Source organism: Myodes glareolus, chromosome 8, assembly GCF_982192425.1.
Source record: "Myodes glareolus chromosome 8, mMyoGla1.1, whole genome shotgun sequence".
Classification (NCBI taxonomy): domain Eukaryota; kingdom Metazoa; phylum Chordata; class Mammalia; order Rodentia; family Cricetidae; genus Myodes; species Myodes glareolus.
The window spans coordinates 81,529,250-81,541,105 of NC_142033.1; the positions used below are offsets into that span (position 1 = coordinate 81,529,250).

Here is an 11,856-nt window from a genome sequence, read left to right on the forward strand (position 1 = left end):
TTAAAAAAAAGGAAGAAAAGTACGGAAAGTAGAAAAGTACATGCCTAGGAGTAGAGGACTAGGAGGGTGGTCCTCCGTTCCAAAGTACCCAGGCCATGCAGACCTGACCAATACAATGGCATATTCCTCTTTCTGGAAATAAGTCAAATAGAAACAAAATTCTAAAGAACCCAAAGTGTCCCACACAAGAAGTCATGTCCCTGCACAAAAAATCATGAACCTTCCACCCACTTATCCAGTAAAGTTCTCATGACTCTGTTGGGGAAAGGGAGGAGGCAAGAGAGGAAGGCTGGAGAGAGGAAAAAACAGGGAAAGGAGGGGTGGAAGAAAAGAAGGAAAGAAGGAAGGAAGGAAGGAAGGAAGGAAGGAAGGAAGGAAGGAAGGAAGGAAGGAAGGATGGAAGGATGGATCTCCCATGTGACCTGCAGAAGCAGCCACTGGGCTGTGGATAGGAAAGTGGGGTCTCAGGACAAGATTTGTATCTCAGAGAAAGGTCCCTTCAGAACTAGCCTAGACCTTCTTTCATCTCTTCTTTCTGATCTTCAGCCTGGGGCTTCAGTGAGCCAACCCTTTGTACCAACAGACTCCTGCCTTTCTCAGAAAATATTCCTGTAAACAGACTCTGTTTTCAAATTCCTGTTCTTGTCATTTGTGGGGTGTGTGTGTCCATGGGCGTGCATACACAGGGAAGTCTGAGGACAACTTTTGGGAACTGATTCATCCTTCTCCTACATGGGTCCCAGGGGCCAACCTCAAGCTGTCAGGATTGGTAGCACAAGCCTTTACCCAAGGTGCCATTATGGTCAGTGCTAGAAAGACTCTTTTATTCATGCCAGCAATTCCCAATACATAGATTCTGTCTGCAGCCATGCTTCATACAACTTGTTCACAGACAGAACGAAGGTCTTTACGAGGTGCAGCTGTATTCAGCTTTGCTAGGCTTATCTGGTGTCTTCCACGTCCACCTGACTGTGGTCTGCTGAGGAGAGAAAGAAGGCTCCCAGGCTGAAAGCTGCAGTCCGGAGAGGACGGTTTCCTGGCGAAGACACATCCAAGCCCCGAAGAAACATCGACGACTTCCTGTCGGCTGCCCTTCCAGACAGTCTGCCCAGGCTGCTGACAGGGGCTTGGCTAAGGAGAGGAACTTAATTCCTCCACTCAAGAGTCTCAGTTGCCAATGTGAAGATCAAAGAGCAAGGAGTCACCATTGTTTTCTAGAATAATGGTGGCAGTAAGGAGAAGTCCCAGAAAATGGCAGTTGCTGATCATCCTCTTGTTCACTGTTGTGAAGGAAGTTATAGGGACAGATAAACAGTGTCACTGGGTGGCTGGACTTGCTCTCTAGTACACACTGGCACGGGTTTTCATGCGGGCCTCTGCCAATGGCATGCCTGATTAGAATCCTGGGCTGAGCACTATAGGGTCCTGCTGGCCATTCTTAACCCAACTGTTTTATGACCTTGGGAAGAAGGGCGATGCACTGTGGGCAGCCTAAAAACGGCCCATCTCTGCTCTGTCCACAGGTCTACAGATGCAGACAGCCTGGTGGTTCCTGAGGGTGCTGCAGAAGCAGGCTGTTCCTCCTCAGCCCCAAGCTACCTCCATGTCCTGTGATCTCTAGGTTGGAGTAGAAACTAGGAAGGCAAATAAGAGATCTCCTCAAAATGACTTTATTTTTCCGCCATTGTGAATGGGTAAAAATCGGGGGTAGTATTTCCAAACTAGTCATTGCAACAAGAAAAACTGCAGAGCGTTTAACCTAAGAGCCCAACCTGCAAATGAGGTAAATGGACACCAGGTGGCAGTAGTAACTGGCTCTAACAGACAAGTGACTCTTCTAAAGACAGAAACGGAGGGATTTTGCAGTTAGCTCTGTGACATTCTTGCATCTCCCGCTATTCTGTAAAAGCCCTCATTGTCACACCATCAGCTTCAAGGCGTTCACAGTTCCTCCGTGATGGAAACAAAGATCCCAAACAATCCTACTGGGATGGTAGGTTTTGAACATCTGCACGCCGACTCCAGCTACACCAGGAACAGAGATCCACAGGGAACAAAGACAACCTCTGCTCTCTGGGAGCTCAACGTGCCTTTGTTTACCACTGTACTGATGCACGGATATGCTCGGTGGTACTGTCAACCCTAAGATTTCACCCTGTGGACAGGAGTTCAAAGTGAGCTGTGGATGAGGGAGGAGGGTAAGTCAGGAAGAGGGGCAGATGAGTTCAAAGCCACATTGACATTTAAGCCATGTTTTGAAGCTATGTGTGACTCACGTGTGCCTACCAGGGAGGAAAGTGAGGTTATTCCAGGCAGTGGAACAGCCTGGCCAACCAGAATCTTTGTGGCCTATCACAGAACTTGGCTGAGGTCACAGCAATGTGGAGTGTGTGAAAAAAAGAAAGGTGAGAAATTAAATTGGAGAATATGAGCTAGCTTGTGGAAGGAGCCCAGACTGTGGCGCAGGAAGGATGGGCCTACAGTATAACCCACCCGAGCTGTAGCAGAGCATCCCAAGAGGGACGGGGGGGTAGAAATTTAAGGGAGAGACATTCCGAGCATCCTTCTGCCGGACCTACATGAGCCTAGGACACAATTAGATCGTTGCCACTCCCCAGCCTCCCGCTCTCAAGGGACTCCCACCACACCACCATCCACAGTACCCTTCCCATTCCAGTGTCTGGTTAGCCTGACCGTGTCTGTGATTCTCAAAGAGAATACGAGGGTGCTCTGGAAATGGCCTGCTCTTTCTGCCTCTCTGGACCCTTAGGGTTCATGTCAGCACCAGGTCTCTCCCAGACTTGGGGGAAGGACTAACAAGGAACTGCCAGTGTCCCTCTGACAAAAAGCCATGTGTATGGAGAAAGAAATGCTAGTGAGGGACCCCAAGCAAGGACTTCGGAGGAACCCATAGCAGCCTTGGCCGCACCCTTCTGGGGTACGAGCTTAGAAGTGATCCCACATAGAAGCCGAAGTAGCTCAGTACCTCATGGAAGCTGATGCTTGACAAAGGCCATGCAGCAAGGCAGCTGTGGGAAGAGAATGGAGATCCAGGGGTAGGCCGAGCTAGACATCTGGAGAAGAAAACCAAACCAAATAGCAATAAGATATATCTTGTAGCTCAGAGGAGAGGGGCAGAAAAAAAGAGAATTCTGCAGGTGTCACACCACACTTCCTGATGGCCTCCCTTTGGCTGTGGTTGGAAACATTGACCAGGCCTTCACAGGGATTCTTAGACTTCAAGGAGAGGAGCATGGCCAGGTACAGAATAGAAGCAAGGAGAAAACGTGGGTGCAGGTATTTTCTTTCCCATCGATACCGACAGCAAACTGGAGATGGGTGCGTTGGAGCCATGGGGTGCGGTCAGAGGGCTGTGCTCTGAGGAAGTGATACTTGTGTAAGGCCTGAACATGAAGAGCAGCTATTCCAGGCAGAGGGAAGAGCCTGTGAGGAAGCAAAGAGAAAGGTCTAGGAGTGAGCAGACATGGAGATTCTAGACAAAGAAACTAGGCGGGTCTGGACCAGGTGGGGTCTCCAGGCCTGCTCTGAGAAACTTTGGATCTCATCCTTAAGACGAGCAAGAACCATAAAGGTCCTGAGAGCCTGTTGATATGGAGAGATTTTTTAAGGCCAAAATTACACGGTAAAGGACCCACAGGGGTAAAAATAATAAAGCAAAAAGACAGGGTGGAAGACCTGTGGTCCAGGGAGAGATGACCCTTGCTTGCTCTAGGCAGTGGGATACGGGGATGGGTGGGATTGGAGGGATTTTAAAGTGACAGTAAACCAATGAGAGTTAACTAGGGGATCAGATGTGTCAGGGCTGGGGAAAGAAGGGAATTGAAAGGGGGAACTGAGAAAGATGCCACGAAATTACTTCGGAGATGGGAATCATCTCTCAAAGGCCTTTGTAAGTTTAGTCAGGAGTTTCTCACAAAAGCCAGGTTTTAGCTGAGAGATAACTAGAAAACATGATCTTACACTCAGGTACCGAAGGGTACCTCTGTCAGCTGTCTACTGCATTCATGGTTCTCACCCTAGACTCTGGATCTCTCAGCTTAGGTTGCTTGTCATAAGAAAGCAGATTCATTTCCAGGAAGCCGTTGGTCTTTCCCCACCTCGGCTCTGAGCTGCTCCACCAGATCATGCTACATTAACACTGGAGGCTGCCTGCTGCTCTCTTCATGGACAGGAAGGGTGTTAATGTGGACTCCCTGGAAACAGTGGCTGGAATGAGGTTGATGGTATAGCTCAGTGGTGGAGCAACTGCCCAGCATGAAAGCCCCTGTATTAAAACAGACAAACAGAAACAGAGTATCTGTGAGACGTTATTCTTTGATCAAGAAATAGCTTTCTAACGGCGAAGCCCGTAACTCGGTGGCAGAGTGCTTCCCTAGCAGGCACAAGCTCCAGCTTTGACATTCAGCACTGCAAAAGGAAAGAAAAAGAAAAGTTTTTCTTTTCTTTTTTGAAGGAAAAGATTGATAGCACAAAAGATAGGTGCTGGCCTTCTAGTCTGCTGTGAGTCAATCTGAGAAACATAACCATAGCCAAGGGGCCCTCACGGCTATGAGTTATAACTTGACTTGCTTCACAGTTCTTGGGTGATAATGTCCTCTAAAATCACTAGTATCTAATTTTCAGGAACTAAATATTTTCAAACATTTTAGCAGAGTCTTAGAGAGGCTTTAAAACAGAAATTTAAGGTGGTTTCCTGCTACAGGGGAAAAGCAAGTGCACAAAGGTAGATCTTTATATTACTCACTATACTACCTTTTAAAACTCACTATGCATGCATATATGCATGTATGTGTTCATGTGTGTGTGCATGTATGTATGCATGTATACACACACATATATGCTTTAGATCTTGTGGCATTTTAGTTGTCTCTTCTAACTAAATTATTGTAAGAATCAGATATTTCACACATGAAGAAGTCTAAGTATGTGTTGGTGAATACATGGATCATAAATGGCAAGTTTCCGGGTAGAACCAGGGTTTCCAATCTGAAAGTCCAGCAGGTTGTATACCGTCTTGGCAAACCCAGGCAGAACAGCCACATTTACAAATGGCTTCTAAAGTTTCAACCCCTCTCTCTGGGGACAATATTGAAAACATCTATTCTTAAGAACTGACTGACATTATTAACTCTGTTTTTCTCAGTGAAATGAATTCAGGAAGAGGATAGGGGGACACTGTGACCTTTGGCTTGCAAAGAATAAACGCTTCATCATGACTTTCAAATACTCATTGTGGAGGGTGCTCTCTTCCCATACTGAGTGCTCCCTGATAGGGGCAGCTGTGCAGGGCTCCGTGGAGGCTGCCCCCACTCTGCGGTGCATCCTTGTCACCTCCGTTTTCTCATGGCGCTCTCTCCCTGCCTGAGTGTGCCGGTTAGACATTTCCCCACTGTGCTTCCTTGGAGCAGAGTTGACATGTTTCTTCACTTTCTTCTGCATGCTGGTTGTGGGCTGGCCCCTTCGAAAGGCAAGGGATGCCCAATACTCCCAGCCAGTTCTCTTTGCACGTGGGAAAATGAGGCCTGAGCAGTGTGATGCTAGCTGCTGCCTGGGTTTGCCCATGTCCTCTTCTTAACGACGAGTGGCAAATAAATGGCCCTTCAGGACGTGGAAGTCACCTTGCTTTGGAGCAGTGTGTCTTCACACATACCCCGCATTAAACAAGCAGAGACTTAAGCACAGAACTGAGGCTTTTCCACCGAGGTGTATGACCTTATTTCATTTTCATAGCTGCCCTGTGAAATAAACACTATCAGGCTGTGGTTTTCCAGATATAAAAGCTAATTGTTAGCTGAAATTATTCTCACAAATCTGCAGAAAACAGGAGGAAACTGGATACGGGTCTCTGTGCCTCCGAACCCATTCTCCTGAGCCCTGCCCATATTGCTTAACCACTCGGAACCATGTCTGTATCCTAGCTGTCCACGACCATAGTAAGTTGCAGCCATGGAACCCAGGATGGTGGAGAGACAGTCACTGTTTTTGAACTTCTCCTACCAGGGAGCAGTTTCTTGACCTGAGCGTTGGGTCAAGTGGGAATATGTGCAAGCCGGACGGGGAACTACGTAAATCTCTCCTTATCTGTGCGGGTGTCGCCTGTGCAATACCTGTGTCCTGCAGCACAAGCCAGAGAGAACACCCAAAGGCTTGGCCAAGCATCTTGTGCAACAGCTTGCTGTATCCAGAAATCTCTTGCCCAAGGTCTCTTTCAGCCTTGCTGTTCTGAACACTGGAAGACAGACGGGCAGCATGGGATGGTGGGGCCCAGTCCCATGGGGAAAGGGATATATTTGGTAGTTCTAACTCTCCATGTGGCCCCATAGGCTTGGGCTCTGCTTGTTTTCCTTTTTCTCAAGGTGCTATAACAAATACTTGGTTGTCCTTTTGCATGTGCTAGTTTCAAGGAATTGGGAATTACCCAGCGAAAGCCAAGAGACAAACTCTTACTGGTAATAACATCATTGTATTTACTCATCTGCTCCGTCGGCAGCACAGTCCTGGGCTTGCTTGGGATGCCTGGGAGGGGTTATTGTTTTGTGCTGACCCTTCCTCTTGTGATTTTAGATTTTGTGCACTCTATTTCCTCTTTCCCTCCAGGGCCATTTTCAACCTCACCTTTCATACCCTTACAGTTTTCATACATTATAGCAAATGTCTCCTTGTAACTTGAGATTTTCTTAGAATTGTACCCATTTTGTAAAATAAGAAAAAAATATTGTCCATATTGACTGGTTGCGGTGAACTTTCAGTGAGGTGGTAGATTTAAAAGTGATACGTTTTTATATATAATATGACTATAATAAAGTGTTTAATCACAAAATACCTTTTCAAAAGTTTACCTACTTGATTTTATGCACCTTTAATGCCTTCAACATTAAAGTACTTTAGTATTTTAGTAATAAAATATCTATTTAAGAATATAAAATTGTAGCTTCTATCAATATTTATTAAAGAAAAGCATAACATCTAAAAGGGCACGTGTTGCTTTTCTCATTGTTGTAAGCAAATGCCTGACTGAGCAACCTCAGGGGGAGGGGTTTATTTGGTGTTCACATGTTCAAAGGGTTCAGTTCACAGAGAGGGGCAGCTTACCTAGTGACAAGGAGCATGCTGAGCGGCTCACTGATGGGAGGGGACTTTCTCTTTGTTCTCTTTGATTCTGAGTCACCCCTCTCCTAGAAACACCTTCACGGATACATCTACAGGAGAGCCCCATCGATCATCTAAGTGTTGTGGATCCAGCCAGGCTGACAATGAAGATGAACCATCATGCCGCTATAATACTGAAGAGAGACAAGAATAAAAGTCGGGCGGTGATACATGCCTTTAATCCCAGCAGTCTGGAGGCAGAGGCAGATGGAACTCTGTGCTCGGGGCCAGCCCGGTCTACAGAGCAAGTTCAAGGACAGCCAGAGATACAGAGAAACTAGCTCAAAAAAAACCGAAACAAAACAAAGAAAGAATAAAATGAAATTATCATTTGTCCACGAAGTTTCTGTGTGTAGCCCTAAATAGCACCTCTGAAAGACTAATTAGATATTCTGGGTGAAAAAAAGACAAAAGCAAAACAAAACCAAAACAACACGTGTGTGCTTTGCATCCTGTGATTCCCTCCTGTTCTTCGTGTATCTGTATGCATCCCTCGTTCACATGGTTAACAAACACGAGTTAGCCAAAAATCCCCCTTTTCCTCCCTCTCCGTCTCTCTCATCCTCTCTACCCATTTTATAATAAGCATCACTGAGCACCCACTGTGGGGCAACTGTGGTTCTTGATGCCAAAGATTGTCTTTAAATGACTAAGATACGGATCTGATACTAAAGCCTGTCAATGAAGAAGCCCAGTCTGTCCAGCCCCCATAAAAACAACTTACTGCACACGGCAGTCATCAGGGCTGAGAGACAAAAATGCCTTTGGATCCCCACATGGTCAGGGAAGCCTTTCTGGGGGTAGATCTATGAATGTGCAGTGCCCTTTCCAGTCCTGGCATGGGCAGATCAAAGCTGGGTTCAGTCAAATTTCAGAGGAATATGAAATCCAGATGCTTACCTGCCACAAGGCCTCTTCCACAGAGGAAGGAAATTATACCTCTGCCTTCATCAAGATACATCAAGGATGGGGACCCCAAACCCAAAGGTCACCCAGAGGAACATGCCAGTACTTCCTGAACCTGGGCAGCAACGTGATGTTGCAATGGCAGTGAGGGGCATGGGAAGGAAAGGGGGGAGATCAAGGCCAGGGAAAGCTGGGGATTCATGCTAAGCAACCCAGCTCCTTCTGGCTCCAGACCAGCGCTTATCTCTAAATCAAACTTGCATGGGGCCAGGATACATATCTTTCGGGGCCTCCAGAGAGTTGGAAACCACATCCGTCCCTTGGCTTCAACATGAGAGGAACTGCCCAGAGCTGGAGAGCGCCTGGTCTCTACCAGCTGCCTCCACTTCCTCCCAACAGCCTCTGCTTCAGGCAGTGGGATCTCCCCTTTAGCTAGGAGCAAGCCCTCTCTACTATTCTAGACTTTTCCCCATGCGCATGGCTCATCTGACTTGCTCCTCAGCACCTGTGGCTGAAAGGCTACAGGGACTTAGCAGACACTCTCCAAAGCTTTGCAGTGGCAGCTGTCCAGTGGTCTGTCAATCTCATTTACACTTCTCAACAGAATACAGGCAGGCCTTGGCACCGACCCGGGGTGGAAGGGTGGGGTGGGAATGCTCTCCTGGCACATGGGGGACAGGACTGGGTCTGTCTTTCCTTACTGTGCTTTCCCTCTACCAGAACTCCCCACACCCACTCTGTAGACCCTCCAGACACAGCTCCTTTGGCTGTGCTAGCATCAAGCTCAGAAAGAGGGTTGAAATACGAGTGTTGGGGTTCAGTCTCTAAATCCACATGTCTGGATGGCCTGTTTCCTGATCTGTGAATCAGGGGGCACTGCCAGGGGTTTAGTCAATGAAACAATGCACTGTTGGCATTGTTGGGCGCATAGGCACTGAACACATATTGGCCCCTGAACACATATGACCCCTGGTACCCTGGCTGTTGACTGGGTGGTATTAGGTGTGAGAGTCACCTCTCACTTCTCTAGAAAGTCACACAGACTCAACCTTTACCTCTAAGTCTAGTGAGACTTGGCATGTGTCTGAGAAAGTGGGTCACATGGAGGTGCAGAAATGGGGTGTCTATCACCAAGAATCCTGCTCTAACAGGTACTCAGCTACTGACGTTGAATTAACAAGGGAAAACTCTCGTTCATAAACAGCTTTGTGTCAAGTACCTTAGGAGATGCTGGAGCGTTATCAAGGGACCCTGGGCTCTGGGTGACTTATCTCCCCAAAAGGAAGCTCTTGTCATCCATGCTTCCTGAAGCTTGTGAAGAGCAGAAGTTGCAGCTGTATTCTCTGGCATTCCCACGCTCACCTTTGTATGGAAAGAAGCCCTAAACGTGGGCCGTGCCACTGAAAATCACCTCATACAGCTGGGTCCACTTGACAGCTCACAGAAATTGGTGTGAGTTCACTTGACAGCATGTAGAAATTGGTGATACTTTTGTGTCCTTTCTGTCTGTCCCCAGAATGATTAATTAGAGAATAACATATCCCAGAGCTTTTGACTGTCCTTTTTAGAGGAGCACAGGAGTCCCCTGCACAGGGACTGATATTTGTAGGCTCTGTTGGCTGATACTGCTTTAGTTTCTACAGAACAATCACCTCTCAGTAGCACTGAGATGGGGGCAAGAGCGGCAGAGTTGGTCAAGTTCTTCTGGGCTGCCCTGAACACTTTCCCGAATGCTGAAGCTGGTAAGGAGGAAGGTCAGCTCCCTTGCCCACCACAGGCAGCAGGGGCAAGGGGCGGGGTCATCTTTCCCTTGCCCTCACCACCATATGGCAGATGTGGGGGGTGTGGCCAGCTATTCTACTCTCACACACTCAAGGCTGCCTCTCCCATGCCTCTGCCAACAGGGTCATATCTACTGTGTTGCCCAGGCTCCAAGGAGGGTTAACTTTCCTGAGTGCTGCAGATGGCAAGGAGGAAGAGGGTAGCTCCCTCATCTGTGGTAGGTGGTGAGGGGTGAGAGGGGTGACCAGTCAATCTTGCCCTCACACTCATTAACTGACCACGATGCACGATTGCGTCTTTGATCACAGGAATTTGACTGTCGTTTTAAGAATGAAATGGTGGGTATATTCATCCTTCCACCAGGATCAGCTGGTGCTTCTCAGGCCTCAGAGAGTCTGAACATGGCTCTGGTCTGCTCACCTTCTCTTTCTCTCCTCTCTTCCCGCACTCCTTTTTTGATAAGAGCTCTTTGTCTTCTCTGGAGCGTCGGAGTCATAAAACCCCCTTTTCTTTCCCGCTGACTCAGCAGTTTTCCCATCTTCCCTCTGAGAGAAATAATCTGTGGTTTTAGTAGGGAGGCCACTTCAGTGGGAATTTAATCCCCGCCAGTTCCGAGCTCCTTGGTATTCCCACACAGTGTTTGCTACCCTCAGAGACTGTAAATTGAATTTCAGACCTTGGGGCAGACTCTCTGAGGCCTGAGAAGCACCAGCTGATCCTGGTGGAAGGATGAATATACCCACCATTTCATTCTTAAAACGACAGTCAAGTTTCTGTGATCAAAGACTCAATCGTGCTTCGTGGTCAGTTAATGAATGTGAGGGCAAGATTGACTGGTCACCCCTCTCACCTCTCACCACCTACCACAGATGAGGGAGCTACCCTCTTCCTCCTTGCCATCTGCAGCACTCAGGAAAGTCGGCCCTGTTCGGAGTCTGGGCAACACAGTAGATGTGACTCTGTTGGCAGAGGCATGGGAGAGGCAGCCTTGAGTGTGTGAGAGTAGAATAACTGGCCACACCCCCCACATCTGCTATATGGTGGTGAGGGCAAGGGAAAGATGACCCCGTCCCTTGCCCCTGCCGCCTGTGGTAGGCAAGGGAGCTGACTTTCCCCCTAACCAGCTTCAGCACTCGGGAAGGTGGACCCCACATCTCTTCCCTGAGCAGCACAATGGGTTGACCCTGTTAACAGAGGTATGGGCGAGCCAGCCCCATAGCTGCGAGCATGGGAGAGATGTCTCCGTTACTCATCTGTCCTGTGGTGAAATGGGCGGAAGAGAGACACCCCTCACCGCCCACCCCACCGCCTGCCCATCAACACCTGAGACAAGCTCGAGAGCTGGGCCTGAGGTCCTAAGAGTGGAAAAGCTGCCCCTGCCCTCCATCAGCTGCAGCACTCAAGAGAGTGGACCCTGAATCTTGCCTGGGCCGCACAGTAGAGCTGACCCTGTTGGAGGATGTGTGAGTGGAGCCAGCCAGATGTTGTGAGCATGGGAGAGCTGTCCCCATTATGCATCTGTCACATGGTAGAATGGGTGGAGAAGAGATCCCCCCACTCCCCGACCCATCAACACCTGAGGCAGATGGAAGAGCTGGTCCCGCCCCTCATCAGGTGCAGCCCCTATACCTTGCCTGGGCAACACAACAGATCTGGCCCTGAAATGTAGAAGAACTGACCCTGAGGTCACGAAAGCAAGAGAAATGGCCCCACCCCTTCCTCATTGCTGCCTGGGCAAGGCTGAAGGGCTCAACCTGGTTGAAGAAGATAGGGAAGAGCCAGCGGACTGAACTGTCCTGCAAACACCCAGGCCCAGAACCTGGGTTATGTTTTGGCCCACCCCAACATCCCCCTACCTGTGAACTCATGGAGTACAGTGGGGAGGGGAGGGGAGGGGACGGGAGGGGAGGCAGGAAGCGGGGATTCGGTCCTGAGGACCCAGAGCTGCAGGGTCTCCATGACACAGGGCAGCAACAGGAAGTCCAGGAGGGGTCCCAG

The 11,856-nt window shown here is 48.7% G+C and overlaps 1 long non-coding RNA gene across 1 annotated transcript; it reads right to left on the reverse strand.

Moving 5' to 3' along the window:
• Positions 1–661: 661 nt before the first annotated feature.
• LOC125401192 (uncharacterized) lies at positions 662–7,570 on the reverse strand. The gene is made up of 3 exons (XR_015002791.2): positions 7,114–7,570; positions 4,037–4,285; positions 662–3,444 (listed from the first exon to the last, which is right to left on the reverse strand). It is a non-coding gene; the product is annotated as an uncharacterized LOC125401192 (long non-coding RNA).
• Positions 7,571–11,856: the final 4,286 nt, after the last annotated feature.